Below are 12,291 nucleotides of genomic sequence, written 5' to 3' on the forward strand. Positions count from 1 at the left end.
GATGCAAAGCCTTGGCCCTGGGCAGTGGTGACCTTGTTGTCCAGAGCCTTTTGTGTCTTCTGAGAGCTGTGTATTTAAAGAACCTTCCATGAGCTAAACCGTGTATATAAAACTAATCTGATACCTGGAATGAATTTAAAAGCATTTTTCTCCTTTTGTTAAAAACTGCCAATTAATAAAATGTAAACTTTAATCTTTATGCAGGAGATTGTCTGGGCCAAGAAGGAGTAGGGAGAACAAAATCAACATACAATCTCTCTTTCTTGCTGTGTGTGTGTCTGTGTGTGTACCCATCTGATAAGAATGTGGAATTCCTAAAACTCTGGATCTCAGTGTTTCAACAACCAGAGAGCAATGCAGAATCTAGCCCCACCCCCAACCACACACGGATGCTCACCCTCTAGCCCCCAAGAAAAGCAGATAGGAATCATGTTTGGCTACTGGTTAAAAATATGAACAAATAATAATGACTTTGAGAAAATTAGCTAGCTTCCTGGTCCTGCAGAATAAGAACAGAGACAGGCAATTAAGAGGCCATTCACAGTGGCCCACACCTGTGATCCCAGCACTCCAGGAGGCAGAGGCAGGCAAAATCTCTGTGAGTTCTGCTCTGCAAAGGAAGTCCAGGACAGCCAAGGCTACCCAGAGAAACCCTGTCTTGAGAGAAAGAAAGGGGAAAAAAGGAGTCAGTGTGATATCATCAGTGCAGGTACAAACTTCCTTCTGTGTCATTCTGCCTGAGGATCCTTTCATGGTCACAAGATTGGCCCTGCAGTCCAGCCTCAAAGCCACATTCCATGAAGAAGACTGAGGGAAGGAGACCCCTGCCTTCATAGAGCATCCCTAGACACCCTGAATTTCTTCATAATCAATGAGAACTCACATGATCACCCTGGGCAAACAGGAAACTGGGGAATTTGTTTTCACTGAGCACATTCCTACCCCAAATCTTGGGGTTCTGTTGTCAAGGGGGAAAAGGAGGAACTGAGTACTCAGGAGCTCATCTTGTCTCCACAGTGAGTGAAAAGGAAACAAGCCCTCATTCTCGTCTCTGTTAGCAAACTCTGCCTTCGCCCGCCTACACCTCTCTCCTTTGGCAGCTCCTACTTGCTAGGGCAGGCTTGACCGAGCCTACCTTCTCTCTCACACTCTGGGAGGGAAGAAGGCAACATGGAGAGGTCATTTTTATCCTGTCCTGAGAAATCTCGTTGGCATACATATCTGTTAGTGGCATCTGTGTTTTCTGATTGTGATCTAGTCTGTGGATTGGAACTTAATTAATTTGTTAGGTCAGCAGGCAGCTGATGCACAAAAGCATGCTCTCTGGAGATAAGGAAATCAGATGGCTTCGGATGCCACCAAAGATAGTTCTAACCCCGTTCTCACTGAAATTCCAGGTAGGATTCTTCATGTACCTAAATAACCGCAGGTCAGGTTAAAGCCCCAGCAAGACCCTCTCCGTGACTATGACTGTGGGCCATAATATCTGATCCCAAAACACACTAGGAAAAAACTGACAGTGTAAAGAACCCCTTTATAACACCTACAACCCACTCAGGTTCACACCATGCTGGTTTGGATCTCTGTGCCCTTCTCCTCCTCTTCCCAAGGTCACGCCTTCCCTCCTGTACTGCACAGGGCACTCTGCAAAAGGAGCCACGCCCCTTCTGGACATGGCAGCCCAACTGGGAATTGGTACTTCCTACTGTCCAGCGGGACCCTGCATCTTCAGGAACAGGGGTGTGAGTTTCCAGCTGCCTGGGCTGGTGTGTTTGCGTATCCTGTCTTGTGAAGTGGGTGTAGGCTGGTGCTTACGTCCATGAAGCTTCCTCACCCACTCACCACTATGACCTTTGTAGCTAAGAATCTTCCTCAGGCCTTTTCTTCAGTTCCCATTTTGCCTACCATGGAAGCCGATTCTTTCAGAGCTCGGTGGATGGCTTGTGCTTCTTCTAAAAGAGGGAACAATGGAACTTCAAATTGTCCCCTAAAGATAATGAAACAATCCAGAATCTACCTTCTTTTCTATAACCTGTGGTGACTAGTGGGACTACCGCAAATGCTCAATGATGTATTTGAGGGTCAGTGAGCACACAAGCAGTCAGGAGGCACCAAGAGTGATCTGCCTGTCACTGGGATGCTCAGACACTCCACAGCAGTGAACCAGGAAGTAGGTAGGAAGCCCACCAGGCTGGGACAAGGCTGTGAAGTCACTGCAAGACTTTACATACCTCATCCTGACACAGAAACAGTCATGACTAGCACCAGTCCACACAACACTGAAAGACTACTCTCACCAAACAGGGGTCTGGCCTCTGCTCTTGGCCCTCAGGAGAAATCTCTGGAAAGTACGGTCTGATTTGAGCATCTTATCTGAGGGCATTGAGCCATTTGGTGCCATCTCCTCTCTGGAGGGAAGAGGGGTTAGCCAGGAGATGGTCATGACATCCACACAACAGACTACCAGTCACAGCTCTGGAGTAGAGAACAGGTGAGCTCCCCCACATATCAATATTCCCCAGTATCCCTGGGGTAGATGGGTACAGATGATCTGAGAGAGACTGGGAAGGTCAGTACTATTCTGTCTATAGCCTGCCCACCCATGCCTGCATCCCCAAGCTCTTCAGTGATGTTATGAGTTAAAGAGCTCTCCTGAGCTCTGAGGATCTTTCTATTAAGGATTCAAACCTAAGGATGGTTCTGGGAACCCCGAACTCACAATTACTGTTAGAATCAAGGGTGGGTTTCGTCCTTTTTTCATGTAGACAGTGGCTCCTGGGATATATACTGAGAGACCTTAGAATTGTTCCCCAAACTTACCTTCTCCAAGAGGCTAAATCTGTGGGTCTCTATCCTTTTGGTGTCCAATGACCCTTTCATGGGGACGACATATCAGATATCCTGCGTATCAGATGTTTACATTATAATTCATAACAGTAGCAAAATTACAGTTATGAAGTAGCAACAAAAATAATTTGATGGTTGAGGGTCACCACACATGACATGAGGAACTGCATTAGAGGATCACAGCATTAGGAAGGCTGAGAACCACTGCTCTAAGCTATGGTGCAGACACAGAGGGCCTGTGTGTGTATTACCCAAGGGTGATGGAAGCTATAAGCATTCTAGTCTTAGCAGTTTTTAAAAAAACTGTTATTAATGGGGGCTCAGAATGTCAGCAGTGAAAGTGCTTGCTATGCCAGCATGGAGACATGGATTCAGAGCCCCAGAACCTATGTAAAAGCCAGGTATGTAGTTCAGATCTAAAACCCAGTACTGGGAGAGGGGTTGCGACAGGCAGGAAGATCCCTACCTGCCAGTGTAGACAAAATGGGGAGTTCCAGGTTCATTGAGAGAGATCCTGCCTCAAAGCATAAGGTGGAGAAGTGATTGAGGAAGACATCCCAGGTTCAACCTCTGATTTGCATACATGCATGGGCTAGCACACCTCTCTGACCATATATATACCACACCCAGGGGGGGGAAGTGAGAAAGAGAAAAACCTTTTTATTTAACTTAATTTTGCTCAGCAAGAAACTGAGCAAGTTGCAGGAAGAAGGAGGAGGCAGGAGAAATTATGTAAACACAAGGCTAATCCTCTTAAAGACCCAGACAAGAGTGTTAGATCAAAAAAAGAAAAGCAAGTAGATTCAATATACTTTGGTTTGCTTTTCATGCTGCCAAGTTTAACGGATATAGAAATATAAGAGATTAGAAGGTATTAAAGAGGTAAGAGGCATGCATGCTCCTAATTTTCCAGAGAAAATGATGAAAGTCTTTAAAGAAATAGGCTATTTTTTTTTAAATTAGAACAGGTGTTCCTAGTGGTGGCATTTTAAGACTGATTGCCTTCTTAAAGGCCTTGTCTCTAAATATAGTCATAGGGAGGTGGAGCGTCAACCTACAAATGCCAGGAGGACACAGCTCAGTCCAACAGAAAACCATTGCACTTCTCATACATGCACTTGACTGCCACCAACTAGGGGCCAGGTCATATGTGTCTCCTCCCAGCCAAGTCTGAGACCCACATACCTCATCTCAGAGTTATCAGCAGGAAGAAATTTAGCTTCCTAATTATCTTTCAGAATTTTTCAGGGTCGTCTTTGTTCTTCCTGGCTTCCATAAAATGAGTTTGCCAACAGTAAAAAGAAATCTTTGGCATTGAGAAATCTGACCAAGTGTTAAGAATATGGGTGTTGAGTCCACACAGCCCTGAATGCAAGGCTGCTCTAAGTACATGTGTTCATCACAACCTTAACCAGGGCAGCCTCGGATTTTCCATCTTTCAAATGGCATCAGTGGCTCAAGACAAGACAAAGATGAGATCCATTATGTAATGCTCTGACCTTAAAAAGTTCTCCAAATTTTAGACTCGTGCCAGGCTGTTATTCCACTAGCCTACAGTTAAACACTGGGTGAGAGCCCAAACCATCTCTCATCCAGACACTCATCCTTCGATCAAGCTCCGCCTTTCCTCCAAGTGCCCAAAGCATGGCTAGAGTGCCCCCACACCAGCTCAGGAATCTTCCGTTGTCACCGTTCAGGAAGTTACAGGCAACCGGAAGCGCTTTGCTCCTCCAGATCCTGTAGGTGCAGGTGACCTAACTGGTCTGAGAGCTAGCCCTGTTCCTAAGGCAGGAACAGGAAGTCTAAGTTGAGTACTGCTCCTGTTGCTGCCCAGCTTAGCTGCTATCAGCCGTTTCCTCTTCTGGTGGCAGCTATCAACCCTTCCTCCTCCTCCTCCTCCTCCTCCTCCTCCTCCTCCTCCTCCTCCTCCTCTTCCATGTCTTCCTCCTTTCTCTTCCCTTCCTCTTCCTCCTCCTCTTCTTCCTCCTCCTCCTGTACATCTTCCTTCTCTCTCTTCGCTTCCTCTTTCTCCTCCCCTTCTTCTGTTTTTGTTGTTGTTGTCGTTTTGGTTTGGGTTTTTTTTTTTTTTTTTTTTTTTTTGTTATTTTGGGGTTTTTTGGTTTGCTATTTAGGGCTTTTTTGGGCAGAGTGGGGGTCCAAGACAGTTTTCTCTGTGCAACCAAGAATTTCCTTGGCTGTCCTGGACTTACTGTGTAGAGCAGGCTGGCCTCAAGTTCATAGAGACCCACCTGCCTCTGCCTCCCTGAGTGCTGAGATTACAGGCTTGCTCCACCACGCCTGACTTTTTTCTTCTGTTTTTATTTTTCTTTTTTGAGAATTTCATATAATGTGTTCTAATCATATTCATTATCATCGCCCAACTCTTCCCAGACCCTCCCCACCCCCGTACCCATCCCACCTCATGTCATGTTCTCTCCCTTACCCTCTCTTAAAAACAAAAACAAAAATCATGGAGTCTAGTTTGTGTTAGCTGACTATCCGCCCTGCAGTGTGGTCCATTCAGCAAATGCCAAGAGGTCCTTGGTTAGGAGTAGAACTTGGCGTTCACCTCCCCTCCCCTATTCTGGGATTTTGTCTGCTTGGAGTTTGTGCCTATTTTGCCTGCTTTAAGACAACAGTGAGGTCCTTTGTTCCCACAGAAGGTGGCTATGAAGGTCCACCATTGTTTCAGGTAGTTCCCTAACCTCTGGGGAGACAGCTGGGTAATCAAGTCTTGTTCTGTCGTCTCTGTCCAGACTCAGAGAACAGGCACTAGAGATGGGCTGCCAGGCACGTGGGGGCAGGGTGCTGGTGGAGTTCCAAGAGGTTCAGAAGGACCGGAGTCACCCCAGAAAGATCACCATGTGTTATTCTCAGGGTCTGAGGTGACACAAATACCAGTGGCCTTCGCTGTGGTTCAGCAGGCCAGCAGACATGCTTTCATTTAGGGCTCTGCCCTGGTGTCTAAGGTAAAGAAAGCGAATGTCCGCACTCCATCTGGGCATGTCTGGATTAGGGAAGGAACCTGAGGCAGTTTGCAAATGCTTTCCCTTAATGCTTGTTCCCCACCCACTGTCCCGGGGGGAGTGCTTTTCTGAACTAAACTTCCTTCAAAGCCCCAGAGTGCTCACTGACATAAGGGGCATTCATGTTATCTTCCTCCGTTTTTATTCTCAATGACCTATTAGCAAACAAACAAACAAAAAGAAACAATAAAGTCTAAAAGCTGGGAGTCCAACTGAGTCTTGCCAACTCCTATGACTTCTTGCCATGTGACTGCAAAGAAAGCTCAAATTACATCAAATTTATGAGCAGCTTGATGGCTCCCAAACCACGGGATGAAGCAATCGTGCATGATGGTTTTGTTTTCCAAGCAAATAAATAAGAGCAACCCTCATAACCAGATGGGTAAGCCTGACCTCCCTGAGAGACTCCCGTGCACCCAGGAGAAAGAGAGAGACTGTTTTTGTCCTGAAAAACAAATCCTCTAAGTCAACAGAGCAGCCAGCCATTCCCTTAGGGGTGGGGAGGAGTTGTCCAGGATGCTGGGCCCCTCCCAAGCCCCAGCTTGATGGGTGCTCACCCTCTCTCTCCATCTTTGTAATAATGTGGGTCATCCTATGACTTGCTGTTTAATGAGGCAGAGAGACTCCTTCAGTTTCTGTCCCAGTCACAGGTAGAAAGCTCCTGCCCTTTAATCCAGACCTTGGGAATCAGTGGGTGAGACAGCAAGGGACCAAGATTTAAAGCTAATACTTGTGATAGATTCAATTGCTCCAAAACAAAGGCTGCCAAATTATTGTAGCCTTTCACTTGACACCCATGTCAAGTGAACATGATCCAAGTATGCTGTACATTTATGGACGTGTCACAAGAAAGTCCAATGTATCGGACAATTAATACATGCTAACACAAAATTGTAGAGTCCTATGTTCGCTGTATGGAGGCAAGCACAATAGCTCCAAACTGTTCTCTTTGGTCTGAAGCCACACAGCTATACTGTCAGGCCCGGGCTGCCGCCCATGCTCTTTCTGAACTCCTGAGAGACAAGCTGCGAAGAGTGTGATGGAGTGACTCGTAAGAGAAGCAGCCATGGCCTTGTACCAAGAGTAAAAGGAAAGGCTTTTAGTGCGATATCCAGGCTGGAGTGGTTTGCTAGGGAGTTCTATTTGCCCCTCACCCGCCTCCTTAATGCATTACATTCTACACTCAATGCCCTGGAAAACGGTGAATAGACAAGGCAGAATCCATTAGGCTCGTTGATTTATGGCTTTTCAGCATTTTGAAGGAGCGGCTGTCGTCGTGAAATCGGTTGCACGCAACAGCCCCTTTTAGAGATGTCTGGCATTGCCAGCAGGCGATTTATGCCATGCTCCCCTGATTGCTTCTTTTGGAAAGAGAGCGGAAACATTAGTGCAAAGCAAATACAGTGCCCGGTGCTTCGGGACCCCTTGCTCAGCAGTCTTGTGGCCTACCCCCCAGGAGCCCAGGAGCTCCACAGTCGCCAGGCCTCCTCTTACTGACTGGCCTTCAATGGCTGTGGCTTCTGGTTTGAGGTCACCTACAGGGCTGTGCACAGAGTCCACCCATGCCTGCATGTGCATCTTCTGGGGCCTATGAAAGAGAAGCCTTGGGGCTTCCTCGGGAGCCAGCTGGCGTCACTTCCCATTTCGCATCGGACAGTGGTAGTTTAGCTTGAGCAGGCCTGCCTCTAGATAGCATGTGCACGCCACGAAAGCACAAACACACTCTCCTGCACCAAGCCTTTCCTCAGAGCTGTTGCATTATCGTTCCCTAGATCAGAAGCATCCAGAAGAAGGCAAATTTGTGACTTATTTAGTCTTATTTTGTGTGTGCTGGTGCAGTCTACGGCTGTGGGGACACGTGGGCCAGCATAAAGCCAGTGGTTACTCTTGCTTCAGGAACTATTTGGGAAGCACCCCTTTTTATCACCCCAGACACGAGTTCTCAGAATGGCCCCTGGGACCATAGAGCCTTGGCCAAGAAATAAGTGTTTCAGGTGGTGAAGAGGTGCACTGAGGTCTTAAGCAGTTCTTAAGCCCTTTTGCTTTTGTCCCAGAAGCCAAATGCAGTAAGATGTATCCTCCCATGAGACCTAGGGGAAAAGTCATAGTGAGCCAGAAGCAGAGACTTCCAGGAAAAAAAAAAAAAAAAAAAAAAAAAAAAAGCCCCTGATCACAAAAACATCTGCTATTTGCAATAACCAATGGAGATTTTGTGCTGATAATGAGGCCTCCCCTTCTACCACACTGCCTCCCCCAAACTCAGCAGTATCTTACTATCCTGGGCTGTTCCTCTCTGTGGCACTTCTGAAATCTGTCCTTTTTCTCCTTCCCTGGGGCATCTCTACCTGGTGCAGCCCGTGGGCTTTTCCAGATGTGGCCTGTCTCCTGGCAGGGTTCTCCTTCATCTGCTTCCTAGAGTGTGGAGTTTGTCTCAGTTTCTGTCCTAGCTCAAGCATGAGTCTGGATCTGGGTTATCACACCACAGGGTCAGCAGCAGCCCGTGGCCTCTCTGAGCTAGCAGACAGATAGACACACCACAGTTCCCTAGAACTGTCTCTCCGTCTGGACGTGTGTTGTGCAGACATGAGCTCTAAGACTGAGAACATTGTGAAGGAAGCCAACTGAATGGAGATGCTGCCTCTTCAGGAGGAAGAAGGGAAAAGTCGGAAGAATGTGGGATCTTAAAGACATCACGGGACATTTATCAGCTGCTGGAAAGCTGCCCTAGTCCAAGTCCCCAGTTAGGAGGGTCCAGAACCCCTAGGGCAGGAGGTCTGATTGTGTTTTGTGACAGACCACTTCTAACTTGAGTGACACATGACATATTGTCCCATCCCAGCCGCTCTACAGAGTGCAAAGGGAACTGCTGTTGATTGCTGCTGCTTCCAGGCCAGCCAGGGTGATCTTCACTGGTAGGAAGCTCAGTTTTCTCTCTCTGAATGAGTCACCTTTGACTGGAGGGGAAAGGAAATTCAGAGGCACTAAAAGGGATAGACTCTCCTGACCTAGGCCCTTCTGGGATCTCTGTTCATGCTGGAGTCAAGAAGGGGTTTTTTTGTTTTGTTTTGTTTTGTTTTTTCTCTAATCCTGGGTCAAATGGCTTCCTGCTCTGCCTGAAGCCTTACAGAGTCACTCTCTCTCCCCTGGAACAAGTCTGAGCATCATGTCTTGGGCTCCAGACATTCCCTGGCCTCTGTGCTCATCCTGTGCTCTTCCCTGTCCCTCCCTCCCCACTCACCCATCTATGTTCGATGTTCACCTGTGGGAAGCCCACCTGAGGTCCCTCCAGCCTCCATCCTGACGTGACCCTTCACCATACCTCCAGATTCGGCTCCTCCCTGCCCTTCACCCCTTGTTTCCTTGGCGTGAAGAAACTTGAGCAGGGGTGTGCCCACTGTCCTTTCCCAGCCCCTACGCAGCGTGAGCAAGGGTTAGCACTTCAGAATCTGCATCTGTCAAGTTCTAGAACGATGTACCACAACGTAGCTCGGTCGTAGCTGTCGAAGTGCTGGGTTCAGTCCCCAGGTGTTTCTCAAACCAGGTGTGGTGTTGCGTGCCCGTAATCGCGGCACTTGGGAGAAACTCAAGCTCCTCAGCAGCATAAGGAGTGTCCAAGCCAGCCTTGGTTACTTGAAACTCTTCTGTCTAAAAAAGAGGAAAAAAAAGTTACAAAATAAGGCTATGGTAGAAACCCACAAAGACACCTCTTCCAAGTTCAAAGTATTCCCTGCTCTGGTAAGTAGAGCCTTTCCACAGTTTCCAGGACAGACCAGTTTGTCCTTTATAACATAATAGCATTTCCTACAGGCTCCAAAAGGATGTTCAGTGTCAAAGACCACTTTGCCAGGGGAAGGTAGTCTTGCCCACGCCTCTCCTGACCTTGAATTTGATGCACCTACTCTTGCCTCCGGAGGAAAGGTATTCAGATGGTATTTTTCATCCCAAACCCTAAGCTGCCAGGACTAACTCTTCTCCTCTGTGCTAGCCAAAGGTCAGCTGTTCTCCAGTAATTACCTTTTCCTCTTCTGGCTGGCATCCACCGAGGTGAAAATTGCTTCTTTTGTTGGCTTGGTCTGCTAACTAGCTTCCTACCCACAATCCCTGTTCTCCTCGTAAGTGCTCCAGACAAAAGCTGAGTGCAAACCCTTGTCCTAGCTCGCCTGTGTCTGTGGTCACCAACAATGCTAAGTCTGTAATTATTTTCTGTTGCAGATTCACTCTCTCCGTGTTCAGTTAACTGGGGTGATTTCTGTCAGCTCCTCACTTGGCTGTTTTGCCCTATTAGGTAACAGCACAGCACAGGTGCTCTTCACCTCAGTCACCATGTGAGACAGAGGGGATAAAGAACTAAAACCCCAGAGGAGGAAGAAAACTCGGGTCATGCTGCAAGCAATGGCTGCTCACCTGTTCTCAGTCAGTTTGAAGTTTTGACGTGTGACACGATGACTATAAAGGACTCTTTTGTATGAGAAGTCACACCCACACAATTCCCATAGAATTCAGTACTTGGGAACGTTCACTTGTAGCAAGTTTTCTTCAGTCCGACAGCATGAGTGACACAGTCTGCTAACTCCCCCACCCCCCCGCCACGCTCCACGTTAGTAGCTTCCAGAAGACTGCTCAGCTTCTGCAGCTCAGGCCAGGCCTTGGCTTCTCAGTTCCCTCTTATCTGTTTTCACTGCCCTACTTTATATATACATTGGTATTTTTAGCCACCTCAAAACTCTTTGTCAAGTAGACAGGGAGCAGATGATTTAAAAAAATTTTTTTTATATATATTCAGAGTTTCCTTAATCTTATGAAACCACATTCTCTTAAGAGAGTACTTCAAAATCCACATTAAAAAAATAATAATAATCCCTGAGCCTGACAGGATGAGGGATTATTGTGAGCTAATCTGCTCAGGTCAGTTCTGTAGCAAATTCAGTTTCTCATTTTACTTCTCCCAGTTCCAGACTCTTCTTCCTGTACTAAGTCTGTCATTGAGGTTCAGTCCTCAAAGCTTTTTCCCCAAGGACCAAAAAAGCCGGTCTAGCTGAGGCACCTGGCAGGTTTTTTTTTTAAATTTGTCTTCAAATGAATATTTTATGTGAAACTTCTGCTCACCAGAAGGAGATCTTGTCCTCAACACAAGTGAAAAGCAAGGACATTGAAGTCTTGGGAAGCTTTGCCTCACTCAGGGACAAGGGCCCAAGTGGCCATCCACCTCCATGGGAGATGGTTTTACTCACACTCTGACACCAAATGTGTGGGCTTTTGCCTCATACCAACCAATTCCTAAACTCCTCAGACACCCCTCGACTCAACTCAACAAAAATATTAACTAACCGGAGTCAGCACAGATACCCCAGGTTAGGGGAGTGCAAAAGACCACCCCCTCACTTGTGACTCCGGCAGCAAGCCCAGGCCACCTGGACTTCTGAACAGTTAGCTATGAAGTCAAGATTATGCTAACTTCCTTCTCACGTTCAGCGGTTTACTAGACCAAATGACAGAATCCAGGGAAGTATTCTACTCACGATTGCCAGTTTGTTAGAAAGCAGATCATGAAAGAGATACAGGAGAGGACATGTAGAGCGGGAGGGCAAACAACAGGGATCTCCTGTACACTTCCTGGGTGTTTTCACCGACCTGAAGACTCCCCAGCTCAGTCCTCTAAGGCTTCCTGTGGAGGCACCACATAGGCACGGCTAACTGAACCATGGCCATTGGTGACTAGCTCAATGTCCGGGCCCTCTCCCCTTCCCAACAGTCCAGAGATGAGCTGAAAGTTGCAATCTCTTGTCAAGTGGTCTCTCTGGAGATCAGTCCTGTCCTGAAGTGGTGGTGGAGACCCTCAGCCATGAGGCATCTTATTAGCATACCCAAAGTACTCCTACTGCTCAGAGAGTGCCGAGGTTTTTTGGAGCCTGAGGCAAAAATGCATATTTTATTCTCACATTTGTGGACAAGCGCAGACCTCCTACCTGCTCATGGCACCTCAGTGGATACAGCCTTTCCTTATAGTGAGAGGCCTTCAGCCGATCCACAAGAAGCCAACACTCATTCCATCTCTCCCTTTCGTCATCGGTGTTGGCGCCGTTTTAGAACAGCAGTGGGTCATCATATCGCAGGAGGAAAAAATGATGGGGCATGTTGAACCATGTTGTGGATGGGCAGCTTCATGGAGACAGTATTCATCATCTCAGCATTTGCAGTGTGCCGGCATCTTAGAAACAGTGCATGCGTGATGTGTATTTGCTAGAAAAGTAACCACGTTGGCCCACAGAAATAGTCATCAGCTCTCACTCAGAAAAATGAGCATCTTTATTAATAATCTTTATTAGTGATATGAATGATATCAATATTCTCTGCCACTTCTGTAATCACCAGTGTGTGTGTGTGTGTGTGTGTGTGTGTGTGTGTGTGTGTGTGTGTG

At 47.2% G+C, this 12,291-nt stretch overlaps 1 protein-coding gene across 1 annotated transcript in view; it reads left to right on the forward strand.

Moving 5' to 3' along the window:
- The window catches only part of Zdhhc14 (zinc finger DHHC-type palmitoyltransferase 14), a 284,482-nt gene that overhangs the window by 241,075 nt on the left and 31,116 nt on the right, over positions 1 to 12,291 (forward strand). The window lies entirely within an intron of this gene.

Source organism: Psammomys obesus, unplaced genomic scaffold (genome assembly GCF_907164565.1).
Source record: "Psammomys obesus unplaced genomic scaffold, mPsaObe1.curated_primary_1811, whole genome shotgun sequence".
Lineage (NCBI taxonomy): Eukaryota > Metazoa > Chordata > Mammalia > Rodentia > Muridae > Psammomys > Psammomys obesus.